The 7,493-nt window shown below is 35.7% G+C and overlaps 1 pseudogene; it reads right to left on the bottom strand.

Annotated features, from left to right (window-relative positions):
- Positions 1-2,136: 2,136 nt before the first annotated feature.
- LOC107759027 (putative late blight resistance protein homolog R1A-3) lies at positions 2,137-7,157 on the bottom strand (annotated as a pseudogene).
- Between the last annotated feature and the right edge of the window lie 336 nt (positions 7,158-7,493).

Here is a 7,493-nt window from a genome sequence, read left to right as displayed (position 1 = left end):
CTTGCATTTCGAGTTGTTGTAGTTGTTGTTGCAGCATCGTGCCTTTTTCCAGTGTGTTGTTGTTGTTCAATAGTTTCTTGTGCTTCTGATGTTTGTTCCTCCATAGATGTCACAGCTGGTATGATTGCATTACTCTGTTGTTGTTGTCCAGGCCTTGCTGCATTTTTCAGTAGAGAAACACCTGTTGTGTTTGGTCCAGCCTGTTGTTTTCCAGCTTGAGGCACAAAAGCTAGTGTTGTTGCATTAAGTTTTCTATTAGAGTTTACCTTTGTGGAGCTGCCGGTTTTAGGTGTTATTGACAGCACCTCCTCATCCCCACTACCCTTCTCACCTTCATCAGATGAATCCTCTGCAAAACCTATGCCCAAATCTTCTTCATCTTCATATTCACGTTGGTTAGCCCATAGCTTAGAGTTAATATCCATCAACTGTATTACCTCGTTATTATATCCTATTGATAAACTAGGCTTTCCAGATTCACCTTCAAACACCCCAAACGACTCCACTGATTGAGATGGGACATCAAACACGGAAGTGTTCAGCGGGACAAAAGGTTGTTTAGCCAATGTACAATTCATCATCATTTCATTTTGGGCATTTTTGATGATTTGCTCTAGATGAGGATTGGAAAATTGCAACATATGCACATTGGAACTATGAGCTTGGAGGCCTTCATTACTGCTTGATCTTGCCATCAGTTCAGTCTGCTCATGTGCTGCAGCGTGGATATCAGGTATTGTTAAAGTCCCAGCAGCCTGTTCCTTCACTCGAGCACCAGTTTTGTGAGAAATGTGTTGTTGCTTTCCACTAGTTGTAGAGTTGTTTTTTCCATATTTTGAGATTGTATCTCCACATACCAGTCCCAATTTCTTAGCATGATCATTCTCTCCATCTTCTTGTTCAATGACCAATGCATCAAAAGCATTACTACACCTAATGTCTTCTGATGCAACTTCCTGCATTTTAAGATCTGTAGCAGCCCTTTTATTATGTGACACAACTGACCAATTTATCTGCTCAACACCAGCTGAGGCTCGATTACCATCTGCCACACTTTATAGGTTATTTCCCCTCTTTTTTATAGGGATTGGGATTTGGGAGTATGGCCTAGACCAGCTCCTATGTAACTTTGTGATATTTTAATACATGAGGTTCACCACAGGAGGTGAAAGCTTACGTGGATGGATTAGTTAAAAAACGAGGTATAACTTGTGGAAATGAGAAACGAGAGTAACCATAATAAATAAATACATGTGTCATAAGCAATTATGGAAAGTTCATTCCGGAATATAATCTATATATATTATTGAAAGTAGAGGAAAAAGTCATTTTCTTAAGCCAAATGGTAGCCTAAAAAAATATCACATGGAATAAGCAGTTAATAATTAGTTATTGATTATTATTTGTGAATTTAAATATCTATAAAATAATATATTTTATAATAAAAACAAAAATTAGAAAAAAAAAATTGTCCATTCAAATTGAAGAGTAGTTTCAAGTTAGAATTTATAAATTATTTTAAAATAAAAAAATAAAAATTACCATATAAAAAATACAAAACAAAAAAGTTCTTCAATGACTATACAACTCTCTTTAATTTAGTATAGATTTTATTCATTAAAATTCAGATAATATTATTGAAAATAATAAGATAAATTTAAAATAAAAAAAATCAAGAGTAATAAAATATATATCGTTTTTTACATTGCAAAAAATAAAATTAGTAGACAAAAATATTAAATAAAGTATTATGCTAATAAAAATTTATATTAATAGTGTAATTATATAAAAAAAATAGATAACATAATAAAAAATACATAACAAAAAAGTTATTCTATGATTATATAAGTCCCTTTAATTTAATAGAGATTTTATTCATTAAGACTCAGATAATATTATTGCCAACAATGTACATAAGGCTGTAAAATAATATATATATATATATATATATATATATATATATATATCTTCTCTTATATTACAAAAAGAAAGCAAGCAGACAAAAATTTTAAACAAAGTAATATGCTAAATAAAAATTTCTATTAACAATGTAAGAATACTAAACATTGGATAATAGGATAAAGAAAAATATAGAACAATGACTATATAAGTCCCTTTAACTTAATAACAATTCTAATGTTGACCGCATTCTAGATTTAATATTCGAGCAAAAGCTACTGGGTTCGGCCGAACCCGTATTTCGGCTTGTGCCTCCGCCCCCGACCGCATTGTGCGGGTACGACTACTAGTGTTATACTTAAATCATATGCGGACATCCACGGGTTTGTTACCAAGTTTTCTTGTTCTTCTTGAATTTGTACAGCAGAAGCCTCGAGTTTGGTTGTACAGCCAGTTAACTCAATGAGTTGCAGTGAGAAAATATATGCCAATTTAATGGGTATCTCTTCCAAGCTATAGCAATGTCTAATCAAGAGGCGCTCAAGGACGCAAAAATTGTCATCTGTGGCTTTCCAGTACTTGAGATCACAATTCTCAATTAGCAATAGCTTCAATCGAGTAAATCTTCCTTCAATTGGATACCATTCTTCGCCAATACAAGCATTCCGCATCAGCTTCAGCACCTCAAGGTTAGGCAACTCACCTATGATGTTCAAGTCCTCCCACCTTATAGCAGTTGCCTCCAGCTTTAACTTCCTGAGTGATACTGGAAAAGCTTTTGCACTTGGAATAGTTGCTGGTGAAATCCGACAGTTTTCTGATGAGTCCCACCTACGATCAAGTTCAAAACTCAATGTTTCAAGTTGATGCAGATGGACAAAATTATCGAGAAGTCTAGATTCTTGAAAGATTTTATAGTCATTGGCATGTCCATAGATTGCTAACTTCTTAACATTCCGAATCCCTGAAATAACCTCCTTTGTGCAACTACTTGGAGACAAGCCAGAAATAGCATGTATGTTTGAAAAAGCCAAGTAGCTCTCCTCATCATCAGATTCCCTTGGAGGATTTGACAAATAAAATTTACGTAGTCTGAGCTGCCTTAGTTGCATTAGTTCCCAAATTTTCTCCGTAAAAGCCACATATCTAGGACTACCCCATTTAACAATGAGCGTTTGCAGATTCCATAATCTGCAAATTTCTGGAGGTACATAAAAATCCCCACCGATGCCTGACAATGCTAGGTACCTCAACCAAATGAGACATAGGACGTGTGGAGGGAAACTTCTCAACTTTGTGGTACCCAAGTCCAAGATTCTAAGTAAACTAAAATGAATAAGCTCTGAATGGAGAGTAAAAGTTGAATTAAGACAAAAAGAGAAAATGGAACGAGTTCGTTTCAAGAGAGTGTAATCATCATCATCTGTCTGCCTGCTTATCATATGGTCATGTTCAGGGGTAAGAAGGGCCAAACACATTCTGTCATCAGTCCATCGCTTAAAGGGCTGCATTTTATGCGTACTGAAATTATGACATTCTGGAGAAAAAGCATGGCTTTGAGCTTCTTTTGCATCTGAATCACCATCTCCACCCGAATCGTCACCTTCATCCAAATCATCATCTTCATATGATTTATCAAAAACAATGTCTTTCATGACAAAAATGTCTTGGCTTTGAGCTAATTCTCTCACGCACAGCTCATGTATTAGATTGTGAACCTTACATGATCTAATTTTTGTGCCATCGAAACTTTTCTTCCCGACAAGAACTAGATGCCTGTCGATAAGATCTTGTAAGTACTTTTCAGCCTCTTTTTCCAAGTCCTTTTCTGACTTCAAAAAGCCCTCAGCCATCCAGAATCTCACCAAACTCTTCACAGAAATCTCACTGTCTTCTGGAAAAATCCCAAAATACAGAAGGCATGCTTTTAGGTCACTGGTTAAGTGATTGTAACTCACCCCAAGCACATGTAGATATCGTTCATATGGATCTTCTGTGACAAGTGACATGACATCTTCAGCAATATTTTCCCAATCTTCTATTGTCCGTTTAGATCTGGAGAGAAGCGCAGAAATCACGGCAATAGCTAGTGGTAACCCTTGGCAATACACTACAACTTGCTTCCCAATAGTCTCGAAGTCATATGGCAATGCTTCATTTGCAAACATTATACTTTTGGCAAGGTTCCAACTCTCATCTTGATCCATGAGGTCCATGCACAAAGAAAGATTCTTTGTACCAGCATAATAAGCTACTTCTTTGTTACGGGTAGTCAACAATATTCGACTCCCATTGTTGTTACTTGGAATGCATTGTCTCACGTCATCCCATGCTTTAAAGCTCCACACGTCATCCAATACAATTAAATACCTCTTACTCTTTAAACTTTTTCCTAGCATGTATGCTAGCCTTGACTCATTACCCAAGTCAAATCTGTCAGGTATTGTGGAATGCAGAAGGCTTTTGAGGATATCTTTTACATTATACTGTTGAGATACAGTAGTCCAGGCACGAACATCATAATGAGATCGAATTGATTCATAATCGTAAACCTCTTTTGCTAAAGTCGTTTTACCGATGCCCCCCATCCCGGCGATCGAGATGACTTTGAGTTTACGAGACGATCCATCATATTGTGTCAGTTTTTCCAGCAACCATATCCTATGATAACAGCTCACTGTATCATAATCTTGAAAGTTTGATGACCCATTCTGAACATGATCAATCTCCTCTGCTACTTGTTTTAGGCTATCAAAAAGCCTCTTATCTTCCCTTTCTTTCTGCATTTCATCATCTGCCATTACAGCTTCTGTTAGTCTCAGTTGAATTGTGTGTTCAACAGCATTTGTGACATCTTTTATCTGCGCTTCCAAATATGCCATTTTCTCAGTATCATTGCTTTTCTCAAAATTCTTGAGAAATACTTCCAGGGAACTAACTTTTCCCTGAAGAGCAAGAAATTCTTCTTTGTGATCGCAAATTAGAGATTGCATTGGCGACTTGGATGTCAAGAGTAGTTCTATCATTCTCATAAGAGAAGCAATACTAGCATAAGCCATATCTATTCTATTCCAATTATGACCTGAAAGCTGCAAGATTTAGGACGTCAATGGTATTTATAACATGATCAATAAAGTTGCAAAACGGAAGGTAAAAACAGAGAGAACATCAGATAGATTTTCAGCCATCACTGTCTCAAATCTCCATCGATTCTACGACTTGATCATATAAATATAAAAAGAAATCGAGAGTTTTTTGTATCTTCAAAAAACATTGCATCTATTTCATGTTCATGTCATCAATGTTACTAGACATGGTTTTTCACTACGTATAATCTTTGATCTCTAATCCTCAGAAATTGGTTAAAGATAAGTGAAACAATAGTCTTTACTAGATCTGGTACTGGTATCCAAATTTCCAGGTTATTAATCTCTTAAAACTATCTATCCTTCACCCTCAATGCACAAAAACTATGGTTCTGCACGAAAGATGTTCTATAACTACAGGAATCACGTGGGTGCACCAAAAGGAAATAAGGGATAAAAGGCTACTCCTCAAGTGTACAAAATCCTTCTCAATTCTATCAAAAGCAATCCTATTACCCTCTCTCCATACGGTCCACGTCAGTGCTCGTGGAGCAACTAAGGTCCAGCCAAACGGAACTTCTTTGACCATGCCTGGCATTACCCATTGAAGACTAAACCAACACCGTATTTTCCACAACAAGCGAGATGCTATAAGATGAAAGCTACTTTCTAAAGTAGATCGATAGCATCTACCCCTCGTTTCAATTTATGCGACATAATTTGATTTGACACGGAATTTAAGAAGAAGAAAAAAGATTTTTGAAACTTGTAACCTTAAACATGTCATTAACATTTATGTGGCTATAAGGCTTTTGAAACTTACGGTCATAAACATGTTAACATTTGTGTGACTATAAAAGCTTTTGATTAAGGGTAAAATGGGAAGTATAAATTAAATGTTTCCAAGTATAAAAATGTGTCCGTTCTTTTTGAGCGGATTTATAAGAAAAGTGTCACATAAATTGAAACGGATTTAATAGTATGTATTTATAATGAAAGAAATACTAAGGAAAACTAGCCACATATTGCACCCTCTTTTTTTTGTTTTATTAAAAAGCAGTATGAAGAAAATACTGCAGCAAGTCAAAAGAGCTAAACTTGGAACATCAGATCTCTATAAAATCCAACATATTGCACAAAACATCAAAATCTGGAAAGGGAACTTTACTTGAAAATTCTGGTCAAATAATATCTCTAAATAGAATTAGAAAGCATTAAAGTACCACAAATGAACTCTTTATATCAGGTATGCAAAGTTGAAACTATTATTCAAGAGGTGATCTGCAGACTTAATATGAATAACAAGTCTTTTGGAAATAGCTTCTCTTCTCTGCTCTACGGGTGTAAAATCTGTGTACACGCTAACCTTTTCCCGACTCCACTAATGAAATTTTACTGGATCGTCGTTGTTAATACGAATAACAATCAACAAATGGATAAAGCACAAAACATAAAGTAAAGTAAGCAAGAAATAGATCTCAGAAGACAGACAAAAGGCATACCTCAAAGGGCTGCAATGGTATGTGCAAACAAATTACCGAGTAAATTGTAAATAAGAACTAAAGATTTGATTTATTTGGATGAGAAGAACCAAGTAAATTGATTTATTATATGAGTAAAAGATAGAAATTGAGAGTCTTTTCGTATCTTTAAAAAATATTGGGTCATCAATGTTACTACACATGGTTTTTCACTACTTATAATCTTTGAACTCTAATCCTTAGAATTTGGTTAAAGATTAGTGAAACAATAGTCTTTACTAGATCTGGTACCCATATTTCCAGGTTATTAATCTCTTAAAACTATCTATCCTTCACCCTCAATGCACAAAAACTATGGTTCTGTACGAACGACACCCAATGTTCTATATGTGGCTATAACCACTTTCCAGAATACACTTTTTATTTTTCAAAAGTTCTCACTAATGTTTGTTTTAGTTTTTTCAGAAAAATAACTATAGCCCCTGTAGCAGACTAGCAATCCTCTCCCCAGTCAAGGATAGCAATTGACAATAATTGGTAGAACAAATACCTGTAATATTGAGACAGAACTGAGTAATAATGGAAAATTTGCCACTTTCCTTAATAATGCTCTTCACTTGAATCAATAGCTTGTTGTTGTGTAACAATCAAAACATTTACGGTCGAAAACTGTGGGAATTGGTCGCCGGTGGTGGAGAACGATCGCCTGAGCGAGAGACATTGCCGGAGGCGGCAGTGAAGGGGGAGTTGTTCGCCGGCGGGAGCTCCGTCCACGTCAGCAGATGGGCGGTGGAGGTGTTGCTCTCACCATTGTTGAGTTTTGTCCGGCAGCTGAAGTGTGTAGATTTTAGGCAAAATGGCCTTTGCCTCTTAAACTTGCACCCAATTGACAATTCAGTAAATAAATTTACAATTTTTCTATTTAAAGATCTCTAACTTGACGGAACAATATTAATGAACCACTTTGACGATTAACTATGCTAAGTGGGAGTGATATAGTATGGGTAGTGTGGACAAAAAATGAGAA

Source organism: Nicotiana tabacum, chromosome 8, assembly GCF_000715075.1.
Source record: "Nicotiana tabacum cultivar K326 chromosome 8, ASM71507v2, whole genome shotgun sequence".
NCBI classification, from domain to species: domain Eukaryota; kingdom Viridiplantae; phylum Streptophyta; class Magnoliopsida; order Solanales; family Solanaceae; genus Nicotiana; species Nicotiana tabacum.
The sequence above is the reverse complement of the archived record's forward strand: the minus strand, read 5'-3'. Positions and strand labels throughout refer to the sequence as shown.